The 23,551-nt window shown below is 38.4% G+C and overlaps 1 pseudogene; it reads left to right on the forward strand.

The window, feature by feature from the left end:
• The window catches only part of LOC101397511 (NEDD4-binding protein 2-like), a 116,868-nt pseudogene extending 93,666 nt beyond the window's left edge, over positions 1-23,202 (forward strand).
• The last annotated feature ends 349 nt before the right edge of the window (positions 23,203-23,551 follow it).

A 23,551-nucleotide genomic window follows, 5' to 3' on the forward strand; every position in this document is an offset into this window, starting at 1 on the left:
ATTAACAACTCAGTCTCAGAATCTCAGAACTACAAGACATAAAATCAGCAGGGATATTGAAAATTGAAACAATGCAATCAATCAATGAGATCTAATTGACATATATAAAACACTCCACCAAACAGAAGAAGAATACACCTTTTTTTCCAAGTGATCATGGAACATCCACCAAGATAAACCATATCCTGGGCCAAAAAACAAACCTGAAAAAATGTAAATGAATTAAAATTATATGGAATATAATCCTCTCTAAACCAATATAAAGTGTGTTCTTTGATCATGATGGAATCAAACTAAAAAATCAATAACAGAAAGACCAGAACATCTCTAAACACATGGAAATTAGATAATAGACTTCCATAGAATCTGGGGGTTAAAGAGAAAGTCTCAAAGGAAATTAAAAATTACATATAACTAAATGGATATGAAATATGTGGAATTCAGCTAATGAGTTGCTGGAAGGGACATTTATAGCACTAAATACTTATATATTAGAAAAGAGTGAAGGTTTCAAATCATTAATCCATCTTTCTTCCATAAGAAATTAGAGAAAGAAAACCAAAATACATTAGAAGCAAGCATAAGAAAAAATAGTAAAAACAGAGGAGAAATCAAAGTTAAAACAATAGGAAAAAAATAAGTGGAAAAAAAGTTGGTACTTCAAAAAAACTTTTACAAATGATAAACCTATAGCAAGACTGAAAAAATAAAAAGAGAAAAGATACAACATCAATATCAGAAGGAATAGAGACATTACCATAGATCCTGAAGCCAATGAAAGAATAATAACTAAATAATAAGGGAATACTATTAATAGTTTTATGCTCATATATTCAACACCTTCAAAGAAATGGTCTAACTCCTAAAAAGCCAAGACTACCAAAACTCAGCCAAGATGAAATAGAAAATCTGAAGAACCCTATAATCATATAGAAATTAATTTTATAGTTTAAAACCTCCTAAGTAAGAAATCTCTAAGCCCAGATGTTTTCACTGACGAATTCTACCAAACATTTAAAGAATTAACACCAGTTTTCCACAACCTGTTTCAGAAATCTATTTCTGAAAATAGATTTCCAAAAGTTGAAACTACTCCCTAAAACTCTTTCTGTGGCCAGTATTACCCTAATACCAAAACCTTACAAGAAGATAAAACCAGAAAACTAAACACCAATATCTCTCATGAAATTAGACATAAAAATCCATAACAAAATATTAATGAACTGAATCCAACAATATGTAAAATGAATTATGTACCATGACCAGGTGGGATTAGTTCCAGGTGTGCAAGACGTTTTCAACATTTGAAAATCAATTAATATAATTCACCACGTCATCAAGCTAAAGAAGAAAAATCACATGATCATATCAATTGATGCAGAATAAGCATTTGACAAAATATAACACTCATTTATGATAAAAAGTTTCCGTAAGTTGAGTAGAGGGGAATTACCTCAAATTGATAAAGATCATTAACCAAGAGATCTTTCTAAGTTAGTATGCAGCATTTATATCATGGATCCCAAGAGTGCTGAGTGGTAAATGACAGGCAGTTAGCTTTTGTATTATTCACTTATGACTTTGCAAGCATAAATCTTAATTGAGCCATATAATAACACTGTAAGTTAAGCTATTTGAACCCCATGTTATGAGAAACCAAGAGTGAATGTAGCAAAATGCCTGGCCTGTGCCCACAGATAGTGAACAGCAGACAGAGCCAAATGCACTTCTTTGTTCCTGCACGCCCGCTACTGTCTTGGCCCTATTCTTAACGAGAGGTTCTATTGCCCAGACTTGACGTGTTAATGTTGGCCTTCTTTCTTCTGTAGAAAAAAAAAAAATTCACGATAGTGGTGAATGTCAGAAAGTTTCTTTTCCGTCACCAGAATCTTTATCCTTGCCACCAGCTTTTGTTACTGATGCTGTAAGCACAAGTCATAGAGTTGTGTGTCCTCTAAGTGACCCCTCCTCCTGAGATAGGACTCATCAACTACAGAGACCTCCTTGTCCAGGTTTGGAAAATTCCAAGCTCAGAGTTCCATTTATGTGGAGCTGAACGTTTCCTCCTAGTAATTTTGACCTGTGGGTCCTAGCCCCAGCCTCTGGAGACGCCAGAAGAAATAGGATTATCTTTCCTCTGATGGCTCTTCCAACACTTGCAGACAGCATCCTGGGAGAAGTAGCTGGTACTGCAGGGGAAGCTGTGGGCAGAGGGCTATGGGAGTCACTCGTCCTGGTGTACTGGGAAATGGAGGTGATAGCCTGAGGGTGTCTGGGCTCCGCTAGCAGCTGTCACATGCTGGTCCTCAACCTGACAAGGTGGTAAGAGTTACATTTGGGGAAGGTGGCGGAATCACATAAATGACATTCTAGAAATCCTGTTTCTTCATATTTGGGAAAATGACTTACACCTGCAAAATTATCTACACTGGAATTAATACAAGTTTATATTGATAAAGCACTTTGTTTTGAAGAAACTTTTCTCTACATCTCTCGTGTGTTCCTGCCCACAGCCATGTGACACGAGCAAGGCAAAGTTCACACACCTAGTCAGTGGCAGAAAAGAAAATGAGTCCTCAGATTCATTGCTTTTTTTCTTGCTCTTGATTCAGCTCCCTAACTTAATTTGTTCTTTCAAAATGCTGGATAGCCTTGTGGTGTCCCAGACACAGAGACCAATTTAGGGCTTTCTACCTGATGGAGCATTTACTATGTCATAAAAATTATCATTCTAGTTTTAAGGTTTCCCCTTAGAACTCCTCCCTCCCCACCTCCCCACCCAGTCCGTCATTTACACATCATCCCGCTTCCTTCCTTCCGGTTTTAGCTCTTGTTCTCTTCGCCCTCATCCTTATTCCAGAAGGGGATGTCTTGGGTCCCTTCACCTAGAATCTGTTTTCCTTTCTTGTCACTGTCCTTTCTCCTATTCCTCTTTTCCTTTCCTCTCCTCCTCCTAGCAGCTTGCTCTCCACTGTGGGAGATGGAGACCTATGCACAACAGATGCTGACAGGATCACTCAACACAGCCCAGCAGAGAGCACGTTTCCTGCACATCTGGGTGTCTCCAGGTTCTTCCCACACTTGCACTGTCCGGTGCTGTTCAGGCAGGGACTCCTTGTCTACCTGGGGAGCTACCTGGAAGGAGGCTCATAATCCATCCTACAGATGGTTTAATGAGAACCTGCTGTGTGCCAGGTGACTTAGAGGCATTTAGATAGACCCACTCCCAATGTGGAATATAACATAGACAAGTGGGACAGACGGATGTGTCCCCAGTCAGATATTGTCTGGAGAATGTCCGGAGCAGGGGTCTCCACTGACCTCCACTGTAAGTGGCTGCAAGCATAGGCTGCCACCACAGACTTAGCCCAGGTCTCGAACAACTCAATCTGGGGAGCTTTCAACCCTTTTTACTTCTCTATCCCATCCCTTTTTGAGTGTAAATGTTCCTGTCCTCCCATCTTCACCTCCTCCTCTTCAATTTGTCCAAACACCAGCTCTCCCAAGGACTCACATCCCAAGTCCTTAACCATGTGAGACAAGCACCAACCTCAACACTAACCAAGCAACCAGGTCCCCAGAGACCCCTTCTGGACCACTGGGGTGGAGGTGAATCAGGCAGGGTCTTGAGGCAAGCCAGTTTGACCAGAGGGTCCTGCGGAATCTCAGTCTTTTAATAATTAGGCCACAGTAGTGCCTCCTGAGTGTGAGATATGCTTATTGGTGCTATTATTATACCTCTCTTACTTTTGTCCTTGAAAGGAGAAGGTTGCAGGAAGGAGTTTCTAGGCTCCTTTGATCAATTTTCCAATCCACCCAACCTCAGAATCATCTGTAGCTGCCACCTGAGGGCGCCCCCACTGCAGCTCCAGTCTGCAAAGCTTAACCCCAACCAAGCCCTTTGTTCCTAAAACCTCTGTCTACTCTCTCTAACCTAACTAAGAGGGCAGTTGTCTTCTCTCTGGTGGGAGGAGGTTCTCAGAACTGCTAAAGGGACAAAACATCAAAAAGGGAATGGATTTCATCATGAGAGTGTGGTTTCTGTGGTTTTACCCCATTGGTTTGTCTAGTTATTTTACCTAAAAATATCATCTGTTGGAGAAAATAACCTCAAATATTTAATTATGTTTACTTCAATTTTTTTAAAATAATTTTTTATGCTTAAGGGCTAACTTGGACAGAGGTGCCTCCATCTCTAACCTCCTTCCTTTGTTCAATAAGGAGCTTAGCTCTAGTCACCGTGGGATCATGCTTGCTTTTTTTCAATCAGTACATTCTCCTTTTACAATATATTTAGGGTCAAAATATCCTCCAAATGGCATTCCTTTAAAAATCCCATACGATTCTTAGTATTCTTGTCATCATAGCGACAATAAACTTATCCACAATCCATCAAAGGCACAAGATTTGCCAAAAATGCAAGATCAGAATCTTAAAAACCAAGTGGCATTTGATTAGTTGGTGTTGAAAGACCTGTGGCTGACAGGAAAGTGAGAACGGACATTTGAAGTTCTATACGGATTTTAAAAAGTCAAATTTAAGATCTGTATCTATGACTAGCGTATGAGACCTCTTTCCTATTCTTCCATTTTGAATTTGGTTAATTTGCTATGAGGTTGATTAAGAAGATTTAGAAACTCACTCACAATGTCTCACTCTTTCATTCCTATCTATTCTGGATTGAGTGAACATTTCCAGGGGTTTGATGAAGAAAATTGCTGCTGACTTTACAACCTGTTTTGGCCAAATTGCAAGCCCCAAAGGGTGAGCCAAGTTCCTACTTGGGATCATCAATCATTACATTTCAGGAAGGGAAGGGTGGAGCATGCTCATCTAAGAAAATGTGGGCCTTCAGCCTCACGTGCACTGTGATTCTTGAAAATTAGTTATTTCCTTGCTCAAGGTCTGTCAGTGTTCAGCAATCTGGCAAGTGTGCTGCGCTGCTATTCTCCAAGGTCACACATAGAATTTTCAAGGTTTTGTCTCCACTTTCTCTCTGAGAGCTTTTCGTCTCTTATGGCTTAAACCTCACCTCTCTCTGCATATGACCTTCAAATCAATTTTTCTGCTTCATACAGGTCTCTCCTAAGCCAATTCAATGACCTTATTGGAACTTTCTGCTTGCAGAATGTTCTGCATGAGAACAGTAATCAATTCTGCATACAAATGGGAGGTCTGCTTAGAGTTCCATAGTGAAAGTCTATGCAGCCTCCCAGCCCATTCCCTTCATAATTTTATTATGGTAGATATCTAAAATGAGGCTATGGTGGTGTTTACTATGACACCCCAGCATCTACCCAGCACAGCAGGGGGCCGGTGGCCCATCCCAGCTGCTGCTTCTGTTCAGGCCCCAGGGATCCATCTGACTTGTCATGGAAGTGCTGGCACACTGGGTCTCCATTGATATTTGTCAAATTATTTCCCAGGTTAGAGCTGGATCTCAAAGGTAATTTTCACTAAATTACAAAACAGCTCTTCTGACATATCCCTGGAAACTGCATTTTCTGCTGCCCACATGGAGGATGTGACAGGAGACATCTGCAGATGTCACTGGGAAGGCAGACAGACTCAGCTTTGTTGGGCCAGCCTGTATCCCCCCTTTCCTATTGCCATAATCATTAGCAATCCCAACAAGCTGTCACCTTGAGATTCAAAGATCATCTTCCCCCAGACGTTCTGATGACCTCTCTTCCTGCGTCTGTGCAGGTGCTGGGCCTGCAGCCGAGGAGAAGAGCAGGTCCTTTGTGAAAACCTGCCATCAAGTTTCACTTCTTCCTGTACCAAACATTGATTGAGCACTTACTTGATGGCAGGCATTTGATGAGTCATTGCGGGTATAGGGGCCTACAGCCAGGCTCATTTTCCCTGTCTTTAGTCTACCTGCGTGTACAGAACATTCAACAAACAGTTCCATAAATCATTAATAATTATACTTGTGACAGGCACCAGAAAAGAAAAGTGTGTGCTGTCATAAAATATGAAACCAGATCCTTTCCTGGACTGGGGTGGAGGTAGGATGTCCAGAAAGGCTGTGTCAAGGAAGTGAGATTTTAGATGACACTGGGAGATAGTGGACCTGAGCCAGCCGGAGACCATAGGCCCTACACACTGGGCCCTGGAGTGGGGCAACCCGGAACCTGCTGGAAAATGGAGGCTGGAGTGGCAGGAACAGAGGTTATGCGGAGTGGGCAGGTATCTGTGCAAGACACAGGTAAGGCTTTGGAGGAGGCACAAATGGTTTTGATTTTTTATTGTCCCAGTGACACTGAGAATAGCAGGTGATGGGAAAGGTAAGAGAGAGGCTTTGGGGAAAAGGAGGAGAGTGTAAACGTGGGCTGAGTGGGAGCCACAGCTGCAAGGACTACCTCAGAGGGGGTGCAGGTTGCCTGGGCCTGGGGTGGATGAGAGGAGGGAAGCATGGTGTAGCTGAGCCCTGGGATTAGGAGCACACAGCACTGGGCAGATGAGAAGGGGAAAGGCCCACAGGAGGAAGGTTTCCCAAAGGGGCCAGTGAGGAAGGTGAGCAAGCGGGTTGGAGAGTAAGGATCGAGTTTTCCAGAATTCCATGGGCCAGGGTCTGAGTTCATCCTCAACTTTTTGAAATATATATTGTTACTGAAGTAAGATGTACATTTACACACAAAAATCAAACACAACATAAAGGAATGAAGTGAAAATAAACGCCTGCTCCACATCTACCCAACTTCTGGGATACCTGCTCAAAGGCAGCCATTATTTTCTGCTTCTGATTTACTCCTCTGAAGGATCTGGTTATCCCACATTTCTTGATTTAGACCCTTTCTGTTACTCCTCACCTATTCTCTCCCTCACTTGCTCCCAACTTTTCATAGTTATGTTATGGTTTTGTTTCTCCTACTGGTTACCTTTATAACTTTTTATAAGTTATGTGAGCCTGTTTTTCTGGTTGCACCAATTTGATGATCTCTCTTGTCTCCCTTTTATCTGAGATGAGGAAATATTCATCCCTGCACTTTCCTCCCACCTCTAGCTTCTGCTGCTGTACATGACTTTCACATGTACGACTCCTTGACACTTACACTCCTGTTCCTTAATTCTGAGTCTGTGTTTGCTCTAGATGTTGACTGAAAACTAAGAAGCAGATTTCACAATATTAGGATGATCTTAATGACTGTCACTGCAAACACAAGTAGTGCAGTTGGATGCAGAGAGAAGGAACTAGGATTCCTGAATTGATAAATCTGGGAAGTAAATTCCAAAATTCAAGGTCAAATGAAGTCACAAGATTTTCTAACCTATTCAATGCTCTAAAGCAGAGGTTAGCAAACATTTTCTGTAAATGGCCAAATAATAAATATTTGGGCTTTGCAGGCCATATGGTCTCTGAAAGAGCTACTACGCTGTGCTGTTGCAAAGTAGAAGGAGCCAGAGAAACTACAGAATAAAATGGACACGCTGCATCCAATAAAACTGTAAACAAAAACAGGTCACAGCTAACCCCTGCTCTAAAGGAGTGGTCCTCAAACTTTAATAAGCATCCGAATCCCCTGGAAGGTTTGTTAAAGCCAGACAGCTGAGCGCCACCCCTAGAATTTCTGATTCAGCAGGCCTGGGGTGGATCTGAGGAGCTGGATTTCTAACAAGTTCCCAAGTGGTAATCATTGATGACACTCGTCCATGCCACACGGTTGTAGCTTTGCGCTAGAGCATAACCCTCTAATACATATTTGTGATTTTCCTGGAGTTCCTGATGGTCTTTTTTTTTTTTTTCTGGTATTTGGCACCTGACTGCAACTTATCCATCTGAGATTTCCCATCATCATCATGCTTTTTCTTTCATGAATCTGCTTTCTTCTTAAAACATTTCTCCCCAGCACTCCCAAACTTGCACTTTGGTAGACCAGTTGCTTTCTAAGCCTGTGGCCCAGCAGTCTTCTGAGACTGTCCTGTATTGTCTCCAGGATAAGGCTACTCTCTCTCAGGTTCTGTGCTTTCTTTCGTCCTCAATTTATATGGGTTATACTGCAGTATACCATCAAGGATTAATTTTTTTACAGAAGATACATGATAGGTAAACATTCTGAGATCTAGGATGCCTAAAATGCCCAGGATGTGTTTAATTTGTCATCACGCTCAATAAAAATTTTGACCAGTTACAGAATTCAAAGATGAAAATAATTTTCCTTCTGGATTTTGAAGTTGCCACTTCATTATATTCTAGCATCCAGTGCTACTAATGAGAAACCTGATGCCAGTTTGATTATTTCTTTACAGAAGTCCTGTTTTGTTTCCTTTCTGTTCTAAAACATCTGGGAGTGGATGCTTCCTTATTTCTTCTGTTGAACTATTAGAATCTTTTTAAGTCTAGAAGCACTTATCCACCTCTCCCAGGCTCTTGGAAATGTTCTCCTGATAAGATATCCTTTGATACTTTCTTTTCCATCATTTTCTCTGTTCTCTCTTTCTGGAACTCCTTGGACTCTTGGATTCAAATTCTGTTATTGAGCTTATCTTCTTCTATCTCTCTTCACTTCTTCTTTTTGATCTACATGCTGAGTGTTTTGCTTAAATTTTTATTTTGGACATCATAACTTTTTTATTCTAACATATTTCTAATACCTAAGAACACTTTCTTGTCTAATGTCTCCTTTTCATTGTCATTTGCCCTTATTTTATGGGTACAATACTGTCCTGATTCTCTCTGAGGACACAAGTTTGGATATTCAAAAATATATTGTATTTCATAAGTTTTGCCTTCTTCCTCCTGAATCAGCTTTTCTATATCTTGTGTCCCTTCTCTTGTAGGTAGTTAGGTTTATTTAACACAATGTGTACTTTGTTGACCCACAGGTTTATTCCTCCACACCTGTGTGATAGATTGTCCCACTGCAAACATGAGGGTGGCTTTATTTGTAGGAGTCAAAGCCATGCACGGAGCCCTAACAGTCTGCCTGTAGTCTACGCAGTGACAATTATATTAACTGCCAGTGAATGTCCAAGTCAATGTGTGCTCAGTACAACAGCATCTGACATTTGCCTGCTGAATGGATGTGGCATCATGGCTGTGGGTCGGGGGCCTCAGGATGGAAATGTGCCCTGAAAGGCTTAGTTCTCCCACCATTCAGGATACCGTGACACTGTGATTCACTGTGAGGTCATGCAGCTCTCACTTGACATATATAGATATAATATGGGACACAAATCCACTGTGCTTATATCATTACATAAAATTTTCATTTAAATGAAAATACAAAGTGAAAAGCTTTTATAGAGAGCACAAGAATTTTTGTCTGTGCTCCCAGGTGTCTTTGGGCCATAGTTTCTGCACAAAATCTTGGATTGATTCACCTGGAGCATGACTCAAGAGCATCATTTCCAAACAGATATTTCAAGATGGGCAAGATGCTACCCCTCGTCAAAGAGAAACAGCACTAGACCCTTGTTAAAGACAGCAAGACAGGTTTTATTCAGATTACTGCTGTAGGGGCAAGATATGCCAGTATCAGCTTAGCTCAACACCAATCAAGACCTAAAGGTGATTGAAGTTTTTAAAGAGGGAACAAAAAACAGCTATGAGGAAGCAAAAAGGGGAAACAAAAAAGGGACTGGGTGGCTCTGGGTAACTGGAAATTACAGAAGAGAAGTAAGTAGAGAAGTACTGAAAATGGTTCAGTAATGTGGGTTGGGAAGATACACAAGTTGCAGTTAGATAGCATTGTGTTTTCCTGAACAAAAGCTCAACAAGCAGGCTGTGGCCACCTTTAGAGACATGACCCATTGCAGGCGGAAGCCAGGTTAAGGTTTGGTCAAGTCTCTTAACACAGTATTGGAGTAAGTCCTTTGTGCTGGGTGGCAGTTCACTGAAAGGGTTTTGCAAACAAAAACATTTGGAAAACTATGCAAGGTATATCTCCAATCCATCCTCACCTTTAGAGACATAAGGCTATAAGATGTTCTGCGTTAAAGAAATTTTGTTTTGTTTAATTCAACATTTCTCAGATGTTCTTGGTTTCCTACATAAAATTTATTTTATATCCTACGAAACTAATATTCTGTGGAACATCTTTATTAAAAAGGATTTTAGTATTGTTTGTGATGAGTCACATGAAGAAGGCTAAGGGACTCAAAGCTCATATTGTGAAAGGTCAAGCATGCAGACAGGTCCAAGTGGAATCAGGTGTCAGAAGGCACATAGATTTACCTGGAAACTGGAAACAACTACCAAGTGGGATCTAGAGACAGGAGAATAATCCAACATTGGCCTATTTGAGAATAACCCAAAGTATGGCTATGGGTGCAAATTAGACAGAGGGTACGCTTGGTGGACAATCATAAATTTCAGATGTGGAGCACCAGACTGGAAATGACCACTACCCCCAGGCCCACTGCATGGACAACACAAGGAATGGGCACCTCTAAGGACTGAGGAAGGATGTAAGGCCCATCCTGGGGTTATTGGATGAATTATTTAATTGGATGAATTAAACCAAAAAACATTGACTTAAATCTCACAGCTTATACAAAAACTAACTCAAAGTGGATCATGGACATAAATGCAATTATAAAACTTTAAAAAAAAAAAAACAACATAGGAGAATATCAGGATATATGCTAAGCAAAGACTTCTTAGATTTGGCACCAAAATCATGCCATAAAAAGAAAAATTGATAAATTGGAGCTCATCAAAACCATTCTTATGTGAAAGCCCATGTGAAGAGGATGAAAAGGTGGGAGAAAATATTTGCAAACCACATATCCAACAAATGACTTGTATCTAGATATATGAAGAACACTCAAAACTTAATAGCAAAAATACCAATCTAATGAAAAAATGGGCAAACGACATTTTACTGAAGAAGATATCCAGATGACAAATAAGCATCTTAAAAGATGTTAACATTATTAGCTATTAGGGAAATGTAAATGAAAATCACAATTAAATATCGCTACACACCTATCAGAATGGCTGAAACAAAACCAAAAACTAACAAGTAAAATCAGTGATGACATCAAATTCTGGCAAGAATGTAGAGTAACTGGATCACTGATACATTGTTGGTGGAAATGTAAAGTGGTACAATGGCACAGTCACTCTGGAAAAGAGTATGGAAGTTTCTTGCAATACACAACACAATTATTATACAACCCAGCAATTACACTCTTTGGAACTTATCCCAGAGAAATAAAAACTTATGTTCACACAAGAACCTGTATATGAATGTTCATAGTAACTTTATTAACAATCATTGGAAACAGCTCAAACATCCCTCAGTAGATGAATATTTAAATTATGGTATATCTATACCATGGAATACTCCCAGCAATGAAGAGGAACAAACTATTGCTATACCAAAAAACTTGAATGGATCTCAAGGAAATTGTACTAAGTGAAAAAAAAGCCCATCTCAAAAAGTTATATACTGTATGATTCCATTAATATAGCATTCTGGAAATGCCAAAATTATTGAGATGAAGAACAGATCAGTGGTTGCCATGGGTTAGCAGTGGAGAGAGAGGGCTGTGGCTACAAAGACCAGTAAAGAATCCTTATGATGGATCTGTTTTGTATCTTGACTGTGGTGGTAGTCACATGAATCCATAAATAAAGTACAATTGCAGAGAACTAAATATCCACACACAGACAAGTAAGTGCATGCAAAATAAATGAAAATCTGAATAAGGTTGATGGATTGCATCAATGTCAATCTCCTGCTTGCAATATTGTAACTATAGTTATGTAAGACAGTTACCATTGAGGGGAATAGGGTGAAAGACATATGGGATCTCAATTATTTATTAGGCCTGGACGTAAGACTACAATTACCTCAAACTAAAAAGTTAAAAAAATGTATAAATGCCTCATAGTCTGGCTCCAATTCTACCACTAAAATTTGGGGATGACTCAGTAGTTGTCTCTGAAACAAGGACTTAGGAGCATAGCCAGTTCCTCTGTGAACTGAGCCATGCTCATGGGGATGGATTACCTCACAAGCTCATGCTTAGGATGCAGCAAAGCAAACCTGGGGGAAAGTGCAGGGTTGACAGATTTTGATAGTTATTATTTTAATAGACTCATTTCTGTAGTCATTATGGGGAGAAAAAATGAGAGAAAATATAAATAAATGTAAAAGGAATGAACAAATTAGAAAAATCACCATTTTTTAAGCTTCAGTAAAATAAGTGGTTCAGACAAGGATCATCAAACAATGTTGAAAAGCACTGGAGGAAATGTGGTGTGGAACAACATATTCCTACAGTTCCATAATATCACCCTGTAGAGTGCTTGCTAATTATAAAGGGAAAAACATACCATTGTGAGGGAGCACGCAGGCTGTTACACTTAGCTATGCAATCAAATTAGCATCACTTAGAGAGACTTCCTAACATTATGTGCCTCCTGATGTGATGTGATATGAAATACACAGAAGCTGTACTCTTGCCAAAAATCTTTAGTCTAAATCTAAACAAGTTTTTGAATCTAGTTTCCAAGTTGCATGAAACATGGAAAATAGAAAATCAAGCATACAAATCCAGAACATGGAATATTCCATAAGTTCAGTTCCTTCAATAAGTCAAATCATAAAAAAAGAAAAAAAGGAGGAGGAGAGTGACATCAGCAAAACAACAGAATAGGCGTTCTCTGCCATCATCCCCCCACAGAACGTCAATTTTGACAGTCCCCATGGACAAGAATACCTTTGCACGAGTCTGAGTGTCCGGGGAGAAGTTCTGGCATACTTTTGGAGCCAAAAAAATCCAACAAGACGCATCAATAAGGTAAGAGGAACAGTTTCACTCTGCCTGCATCACCCCTGCCCCAAGGTAGCACAGCTCAGTGCCAAGAGAGGCCCCCTCAGCCAGTGATTTCTCCCACAGAGGAAAGTGAGAACAAGTGAGTGAGTGACAAGCTTCCCCAGTCATGCAGGCTGCTTCTCAAGAGAGTCACTTTTTTCTTGTCTCAGTCAGATTACTGAGGTGATCTACAAGGCTGAAAGGTTGGAAGAGGATAGGAGCACAATAGGCATGTTTTGGAACTCATCAAAGGGATGCTACTAACCACTTCATGGTTCTTTCAATTTGTGGACTCCATCACGAAGCCCATCCAGGATGCTGGGGATGCATTGCCTGCAGAACACCCCCCCCCACCAACTGGCTCACAGAAACCACCGACACTCCACACACCTCACCCACACTTCCTACCTCCCCATTGCCAGCTCCCAGCATGTGCTCCTGTGTATGGCAAGTACAAGCCTACTGCAGATGGCTTTCAAGCAAGCATAGAAAGCCAGCCTGACTCTAAGGAATTGGGAAAAGACTCACAAACTTGAGCATTTCAAGACACTGCCCTAGGAAAAACAAATGGGAGACTCTCAGTACCTAGCATAGCTTTGGGGATTAAGAGAAGGCAAACAATCTCAAGAATTCCCCCTTCAAGATGGAATAAGAAGTGTGAAGTGACCATATCTATAGAAAATTTCTGAGAAAGCCTCAAAATCCTTAGGTCCACTGACTGGTGAAGGCACCTCTTCAAGCCAATCAGTAAAGCCTGGAGGAGGTGACTATTTCTTTTAGTGCAAAAACAGCAATGCAAGACTTGAAAGAACATGAAAAGTCAAGGAAACATAATACGTCAAAGGGACACAATAATTTTCACGTAGCCAACTGGAAAGTAATGGAGATCTACAAATTTTCAGACAAAAAATTCAAAATAATTTTTTTAGGGATGCTCAGTGGGCTATGGGAGAACATAGACAACTTAATGAAATCAGAAAAATCAATACATAAACAAAACCAGAAGTTCAGCAGAAAGATAGAAATCATTTAAAAACCATAGAAAATCTGGGGCTTAAGAACACAATGAATGAAATTAAAAATGCAATAGAGAGCATCAACAACAGACTTGATCAAGCAGAAGAAAGAATTTGTGAACTCAAAGATAGATCATTTGAAATTATCCAATCAGAGAGGAAAAAAATGAAAAAGAGTGAAGAGAGTCTATAGGAATTACGGGACACTATCAAAAGAAACAATACTTGCATTTTAGAAGTCTCAAGAGAAAAGAAAGAGAAAGGAGCAGAAAGCTTATGTAAAGAAATAATGGCTGGGGGCTGGCCCAGTGCTGTAGTGGTTAAGTGCATGCACTCCACTTCGGCGGCCCAGGGTTCGCAGGTTCAGATCCCAGGCATGCACCAACTCACCGCTTGTCAAGCCATGCTGTGGCAGCATCTCATATAAAGTAGAGGAAGATGGGCACAGATGTTATTCCAGGGCCAATCTTCCTCAGCAAAAAGAGGAGGATTGGCATCGGATGTTAGCTCAGGGCTAATTTTCCTCACAAAAAAGAAAAAAAAAAGATATAATATCAGAAAACTCCCCAATCTGAGGCGATATGGACATTCAGGTACACAAAGCTTATAGGTCCCTAAATAGATGCAACCCAAAGAGGACTTTACCAAGACACATTATAATCAAATTGTCAAAAATCAAAGACAAAGAAGGAATTTTGAAAACAGCAAGAGAATAGAAACCCATCTCATACAAGGGAACCTCCCCGTAAGGCCATAAGTGGATTTCACAGCAGAAATCTTGTAGGACAAGAGAAAATGGAATGATATATTCAAAGTGCTGAAAGGAAAAAAAAAAAAAAAGTACTGCCAACCAAGAATACTTGACAAAGCTGTCCTTTAGAAATGAAGGAGAGAAAGAATTCTCCAGACAAACAGAAAGTTGAGGGAGTTCATCACCACTAGACTTGCTGTATAAGAAATGCTAAAGGAAGTTCTTCAAACTGAAATGAAAGGATGCCAATTAGTAATATGAAACATACAAAATTATAAAATTCACTGGTTAAGGCAAGTATATTGTCAAATTCAGAATACTCATATACTATAATGGTGGAATGTAAATCTCTTAACTATAACATAAGCAAAGTCTATAGTAGATACACAATAGATAAAAGAAGAGATTCAAGCATATCATTACAGCAAATCATCAAATCACAAAGGAAGACAGTAAGAGATGAATAAAAGAACAAATGAACTACATATCAGCTAGAAAATAGTTAACAAGATGACAATAGCAAGTCTTTACCTACCAATAATTACTTCAAATGTACATGGATCAAATCCCAATCAAAAGACATACAGTGGCTGACTGGATAAAAAACATAATCCAATTATATGCTGCCTACAAGAAAATCACTTCAGCTTTAAGAACATACATAGACTGAAAGCAAAGTGATGGAAAAAGAGATTCCATACAAGTGGAAACCAGAGGAAAGTAGGGGTAGCTGTACTTACATCAGACAAAATAGACTTTAAGTCAAAAACTGTAACAAGAGGCATAGAAGGTCATTATATAATGATAAAGGGGTCAATTCATCAAGAGATTTTAACAGTTTAAAAATATGTGCATCCAAGATTGGAGTGCCTAAATATCTTAAGCAAATATTAACAGAACTAAAGACAGCAATAGACAACAATGGAATAATAGTAGGGAACTTCAATACCCCACTTTCAACAATGGACAGATCACTCTGACAGAAAATCAACAAGGAAATACTGAACTTGAACAACACTCTAGACCAAATGGACTTAACAGATACAGAACATTCCATCCAATAGCAGCAGAACACACGTTTTTCTCAAGCTCACTTGGAACATTCTCCAAAATACACCATATGTTAGATCACAAAACAAGTTTTAACAAATTTAAGAAGACTGAAATCATATCAAGCATCTTTTCCAACCACAATGGTATAAAACAAGAAATCAGTAACAAGAGGAAAGCTGAAAAATTCACAAATATGTGCAAATCAACCAACACATTCCTGAATAAAAAATGTATCTGAGAAGAAATCGAAATGAAAATCAAAAAATATCTTGAGACAAATGAAAAAGGGAACACAACTTACCAAAATTTATGGGATGCAGCAAAAGCAGTTCTAAGAGGGAGGTTTATAGTGACAAATGCCTACATTAAGAAAAAAGAAAGATCATAAATAAACAACCTAATTTGACACCTCTGGGAACTAGAAAAAGAAGAACAAACTAAGTTCAAAGTTAGGAAAGAAGGAAATAACAAAGATCAGAGTGGAAATAAATGAAATAGAGACTAAACCAACAATATAAAAGATCATTGAAACTAAAAGTTGTTTTTTTAAATAGGTAAACAAAATTGACAAATTGTTAGCTAGACTAAGAAAAAAAAGAAGACTCAAATAAATAAAGTCAGAACTGAAAAACGAGACATTACAACTGATACCGCAGAAAAACAATGGATTATAAGAGGCTACTGTGAACAACTATATGCCAACAAACTGGATAACCTAGAAGAAATGGATAAATTCCTATAAACATACAATAAGGACTGAATAATAAAGAAATACAAAATCTGAGTAGATCTATAATTAGTAAGGAGATTGAATCAGTAATCAAAAATCTCCCAACAAAAGAAACCCGAGGACCAGGCTTCACTGGTGAATTCTACCACACATTGAATGAAGAATTAATATCAATCTTTCTCAAACTCTTCCAAAAAATTGAAGAGAACACTCCAAACTCATTTTACAAAACCGGTATTATTCTGAGAGCAAGCCAGACAGGGACACTACAAGAAAAGGAAATTGCAGGCCAATATCCCTAATGAACGTAAATGTAAAAATTCTCAAAAACTTTTAGCAAAGTGAATTAAACAGCATATGAAAAGGATCATATACCATGATCAAGTGGGATTTAATCCTAGGATGCAAGGATTTCAACATATGCAAATCAATAAACGTGATACACCACATTAACAGAATGAAGGATAAAAATCATATGGTCATCTCAATAGATGCAGAAGTATTTGACAAAATTCTACATTCTTTCATGATAAAACCTCTCATCAAATTAGTATAGAAGGAATGTTCCTCAACATAATAGAGGCCATATATGACAAACCCTCAGCTAGCATCGTACTCAATGGTGAAAACCTGAAAACATTTCATCTAAGACTAGGAACAAGACAAGGGTGCTCACTCTCACCACGTCTATTCAGTATGGTGCTGGAAGCCCTAGACAGAGCTATTAGGTGTGAAGAAAAAAAAAGCACCCAAACTGGAAAGAAAGAAATGAAATTATTTCTGTTCGCTGACGGCATGATATTATATAAAGAAAATCCTAAAGACTCCACCAAAAACCTGTTAGAACTAAAAAACAAATTCAGTAAAGTTGCAGGATACAAAATCAACACACAAAAATTAGCTGTGCTACTATACACTAACAACAGACTATCTGAAAGAGGGATTAAGAAAACAATCCAATTTACAATAGCATCAAAAATAATAAAATACCTTGGAATAAATTTAACCAAGGAGGTGAAAAATCTGTACACTTAAAACTACAAGGCACTGATGAAAGAAATTGAAGACGACAAAAATAAATGAAAGATATCTTACGTTTATGGACTGGAAAAATAATACTGTTAAAATGTCCATTCTACCCAAAAAGACCTACAATTTCAATGCAAGCAATCCCTATCAAAATTCCAATGGCATTTTTCATGTAAATAGAAAAAACAATTCTAAAATTCATATAGAACCACAAAAAAAAAACCTGAATAGCCAAAGCTATCTTGAGAAGAAGAATAACACTGGATGCATCACACTTTCTTTTTCAAACTATATTACAGAGTTATAGTAATCAAAATAATATGGCATAAAAGCAGACACGTAGACCTATGGAACAGAATAGAGAGCTCAGAAATAATCCCATGCATATACAATTAACTGGTCTTTGACAACAGGTAAAGGATAGTCTCTTCAATTAATATTGTTGTGAAAACAGGATATCCACATGCAAACAAGTGAAACTGGACACCTATCTTAGACCTGAAACCATAAAACTCCTAGAAGTTTTAGTGAAAAAGCTCTTTGACACTGGTCTTGGCAATATTTTCTTCTGAAATAAGCACATGAAATGGTGCTTAACAGCACTAACCATCAAGGAAATACAAATCAAAACCCCAATGAGATATCACCTCACATGTGTTAAAATGACTATTATCAAAAGAACAAGAAATAACAAGTATTGGTGAGCACGTGGAGAAATGGACACTCTTGTACACTGTTGGCGGGAATGTAAATTGGTGCAGCCACTATGGAAAATAGTATGGAGGTTCCTCAAGAACCAAAAATAGAACTATCATATGATCCAGCAATCTCCCTTCTGGCTATACATCTGAAAGAAACGAAATCAGTACCTCAAAGAGATATCTTCCCTCTCATGTTCATTGAAGGATTATTCACAATAGTCAAGATATGGAAAAAGAAAATATAATATATATATATAAATATACACACATATGTACATATATACACATGGATGAACTTAGAGGTCATTATGCTAAATGAAATAAGCCAGTCAGAGAACGATAAATACTATATAGTATCAGTTTATGTAGAATCTAAAAAAAAAATTCAAACTGATAGAAACAGTGTTGAATGTCAGTTCCCAGAGACTGGGTGGTAGGGGAGATGGTGGGATATTGGTCAAGGGGTACAAACTTTCAGAATAAGCTCGGAAGATCTAATGTACAGTATGGTGACTATAGTTAATAATACAGAATTGTATTCTTTAAATTTGATAAGAGAATAAATATTAAGCATTCTCACCACACACACACACACACACACACACACACACAAAGTAACTGTGAGGTGATGGATGAGTAACTTGATGGCTGTAACCATTTCACAATGTATACATAGATCAAATCACGAAAGTGTACACTTTATGTACTATTTCATTTGTCAATTATACCTCAATAAAGCTAGAAAAAATCTTTTTAAAGGAAAAAGGGAGGACTTTAAAGAGATGTAATAACAAATTGTAATACATGAATGTAGATTGATTTCTGGCTTTAATAAAAGTCGTAAAAATCGTTTTTGAGGCAACTGAAAAATTTGAATATAGACTACGTAATAAATGGTATTAGGGAATTACCTTAAATTTTCTTAGCTTCGATTAGATTTGAGGTTGTGGTTTTGTGGAATGTTCTTATTTTTGGGAGACACCTGCAGATGTAACCATATGTACAATTTACTTTCTAACAGTTCGGCAAGATAAAAATACAAGACAATACAACAAAGTGTTTACAATTGTTCAGTCTAGTGTTTATCTAGTATGTGGAAGGTCAATGTACTCTTCTTCCAACTTTTCTGCATGTTTGAAAGTTTCATAATATGAAAGTTGGAAAGTGGAAGAACCATATAAAGGTGAAAGAGGCACTTTGTGAAGTGTGACCTCTCTGTCACTGAAGCAGGGATTCCACGTATGAATGTACATCTGAGAGTGGACATCAGAGAAGTCACAAGGGAACTCCTCCACTGACTATGAAAACTGACATTGGTGCTAAGGTCCCGTCCATCTCTAGGGGTCCATGATTCTATGATACTATATCATGTTACTACAAAACAGTTTAGTTTAAGGGCAGATTAAATGAGATAATGTCTGTATGTGGCATGTGGTACTTCATCTTTGGGAAAAAGTTGCCCTATATTATGGAGCTGAGTGTTCCAGGTACAGAAAGATATTATTTGGAGTAACAGAATCATAGCATTTACAGATATCCACTGTGGTCTTACTAAGCATGTTTATAGTGTCTACGCCAGACAAAAGGTAGAATTTTATTATTTTCTGAATATTTTTCCATAAAGGCACATGTGGCTGTTGGTTCATATTGGACAGTGCATTTCTAGAAGGTAGAGAGAGATGTGACACAGTCCATTTAATTATAAAGTCCTAACGCTACTGGATTATAAAGAAATCTAACCCTATTTTCTTTCAGGTATGACTTTAATATCAAACATTATAAGTAAGAAGGGAGAAGCATTTTAGTTTTTGGAACTCAGAATGTCAAAGAGAAGGAAAATCTTGGGGGAAGTCCTTGTTAGAAGACGGCCAACTCCAAGGAGGTTGTCATGCCCAGTGTTGCTAGCTATGAGGAGGCAAACACCACTCGTCCTTCTGAAAGAAAGAAGGAAGAGACAAAATCAATCAGCTAGAACTCTTCACCAATTTCAGAGATGTTTTCTGACCTGGATCTGGACGTAGTGCACTTGATGCTTTCTGAATGTGAGTTCACAGAGAACAGAGTTGGGTGCTTATTAAGTGCCAGGCCACGCACACAGCACTTTTTCATGCATTATCTCATTTAATCCTCACGACAACCCTCTGAGTTGAAAATGCAGTGGATTTTCTATTAGGATTACCTGAAAGAAGAATTATCTCAGAGAGCTTAGCTGCTTCTGAGAACCAAGAAATTGTAGCAGGAGTGAAATAATAGAAAAATGTCTTTCTTAAGAAGAGAGTGAACATTCAAAAATGGATTCCTTTTCAGGCACGTAACTAACTGAAGATTTGGAATCCTTAATGCAGAATGCTTTTAAGAAATTGAACTCTTCTGACGACCACATATACTAATTTTTGCCTTAATAGGATGTTAGTAGTTTAATGTGACCCCAATGAGTTTGTAAGTATTATGACTCCCTTTCTTTCTACACAAAATATGGATTTGAACAATGAAAGTTTAGAAAATTCTGCCTCTACATCAAGTTTAAACTCCTTAACTTGACATTCAGTTTTAAATGAGTAACACTAATATGTGCACAGCCTACCTGTAATGCAGAAAGGGAAAACTCAGAGCAGGCAGATACAAGAGCTATAACTCTTGAAAAACCTGAGTTAGTAACAAGTGTATTTCCTCCTAAAGTAGTAGATTTGGAATACTGTTGTAGATAAAGAATTGCTTCCTAAAATAAATCAGAACACTCAGGTTTTCTAGCATCAAACAATCCTTCCTAGGTATCTAAAAGCTACAGTCCTTAAAGATATGAATGAAATTGAGAAGAATCTAGTAGCTACAGACATTGGAGAGAATATACCTTTTTCTTTTAATGTTTCTGGCATTTTAAACTCTGTATTGAGGACTATACATCTTGAATTACATGAGGAAATTAATTTTACTGATCCTTTTGAAATAAAGAAAACTGAAAATCTTCCAAATGTTTATGTGAGATTTCAGATAAAACATAGAAGAATTTATGAATGAAGATGAACAGGAAATGGAGAAAATTCTAATAGCCTGGAGTACTTCATCAGCTGGAGGCAGTGAAAAATATAAAACCATGATGTTGAATCTCATGCCAGGGATGGCCAAATCTCCTATCAGTGATTGTCTGGAATTGCCATTACGCACTGAACTGGCTTTTCAGCTCAATGAATTATTTGCCCCTGTGGGTATTGATTCAGGATCTCTAACAGTTGAGGATAATGTGGTTCATATAGATCTGAGTCTGGGAAAAGTGACTCATATAAAGTTAAAAGAACCTTCAATTGGTCAACAGGCTTCTTTTTATAAAGAACTCCTTTTGTATTCATTTTGTTACCGTACTTTTCAACAAAATCTACCATGTTAGATGAAATAATTCTATTGAATTTACATTTGGAGAGAGAATTAACTTTTACCAGTTAACAGGTTGCTGATTTTTTTTTCGCCTCTTTCCAGCCTTTTAGATTATTTCCAGACTGACCAAATTATATAATTAGTGACAGAACTCAATGTGATTATTGATATTTTTTAGGATAAAAACAAAAATGGTGAATTTTCTACTCCCTAAGTTAAAGACTGCAATGCTGATTAAGTTTTAAAAGCAGTTGTTAAAAAATGCACCAGGGGCCGGCCCCATGGCTTAGTGGTTAAGCACGCATGCTCCGCTACTGGTGGCCTGGATTCAGATCCCGGATGCACACCAACTCACCACTTGTCCAGTCACACTGAGGCCACGTCCTACATACAGCAACTAGAAGGATGTGCAGCTATGACATACAACTTTCTACTGGGGCTTTGGGGAGAAAAAGGGGGAAAAAAGGAGGAGGATTGGCAATATATGTTAGCTCAGGGCTGGTCTTCCTCAGCAAACAGAGGAGGATTGGCATGGATGTTAGCTCAGGGCTGATCTTCCTCACACACACACACAAAAAGTACAGCAGAAGAACTTTATAAATGAAGAAATTATATAGGTATGGTGATGCTTCATAATTTTATTTACCTAGGTTTATTTATTTACTTAGATTTATAAAAATAATTAGCCTATAATTATACAAGGGGAAATAATTTCTGGACAAAAATAATATTAACGTGTTTACCAATGCACTCGTGCTTTGCCAATTTCCTGCTCTGTATTTGTGTTTAGGAGCAACAAGAACAAAAAGTGTCCTGTGACAAGCTCATGCAAGACTCCCCTGGTTGGGCACGCTGATCTTGATAATCCTGAACAAACATCATCTCAGAGAACAGAGAACAGAAAATTACTGAAGACTTTAGCATCCCCTGATATGCTGCTCTTTTTGGATCATTGGAATACTCAAACTTAAAAAGTGTCACTCAGAGAAATAATGTCAGAGAGATTGCCTTGCAGGAAAAAACATGATTTGTAAAGGGAGCCACTTAATATTTGTAAAATATTGTGTCATCACTCTAAGAAGCAGCAGCTTTCAAATACAGTCCTAGCCATTATCCAAAATTTCCAGGGAGCACGACTATGTCTTCGGACACACAGTGCAATTTTTTAAACTGCGTTCTTAAATGAGACCCTGTAAAACCCTTTGTAGCCCAAGAGTTTTTCCCCAAAATGCAAGCATAACTTCCATTACATAGAAGGCCTAAAGAGAAAAAAGGAAAGAAAGAAAGAGACTGAAGATACACCAAGTGGACCATTTGCCTGAGTAGGATGGCTACAGGCAGAGGTGTCTCTGCACCTCTGAAGAAAATAGAATACTACAGCAAGACAAAAGAAGCTCATAGAGTTGGGGGGTGGGGGGAGTGCTGCCATGTTTTTGCCCGCCAGGGAAGTCTCCATGAGCAGATGAGTGAAGCCAAGAGTCTTGCTGCTGCAGAGGTCTTTGAGTAAATCAATGCCTCCTTGCTGCCATAGAGTGTTTCAGACCTCCATGGGCTGTGTGGGGACAAAGCGAAAGAACACTGGCTGACAGTGTTACAGCAAAAAACTGAAGAATCCAAGCAGAATGGTGGTATGTCCTACCTCTCTGTGATTAAGGGCCGAGGAAAGCACGGGCAGGGAGTAGTCACTGGCATGAAACCCAGCACTGTTAAACACTTCACAACCACAGCCTCAGGCTCTCCAAAATTAGACCAGGCTGCTCCAAAGTCATACCAGAATAGAAGAAACATCCTTAACTTAGAAGTGTGAAGAATTTAATAGAGAAACAAGACCAGAGTATATCTGCATCCCAAAAAGAGTTTTATGACTTCATGTTACATATGACAAATTTTATCATCATTCTCCTTAAAATTGAGCAATTGATCCTTATGGTTCAAATAATGAAGCTGTTTTTAATAAATGACTGAATTAACTGTAAGACTACTCATTAAAATGCAATATTGCAGCTATCAGTGGAGAATATATTATAAAACTTTCAGCCAGTATATGAGAAACAAGATGATTTTATTTGTACTATAAAGACACAGTATTTTTTTTGCTGTCAACCCTGTACTTTGTTACTGAAAACAT

The sequence above is a fragment of the Ceratotherium simum genome, chromosome 3, assembly GCF_057802395.1.
Source record: "Ceratotherium simum simum isolate JZ-2026a chromosome 3, ASM5780239v1, whole genome shotgun sequence".
Lineage (NCBI taxonomy): Eukaryota > Metazoa > Chordata > Mammalia > Perissodactyla > Rhinocerotidae > Ceratotherium > Ceratotherium simum.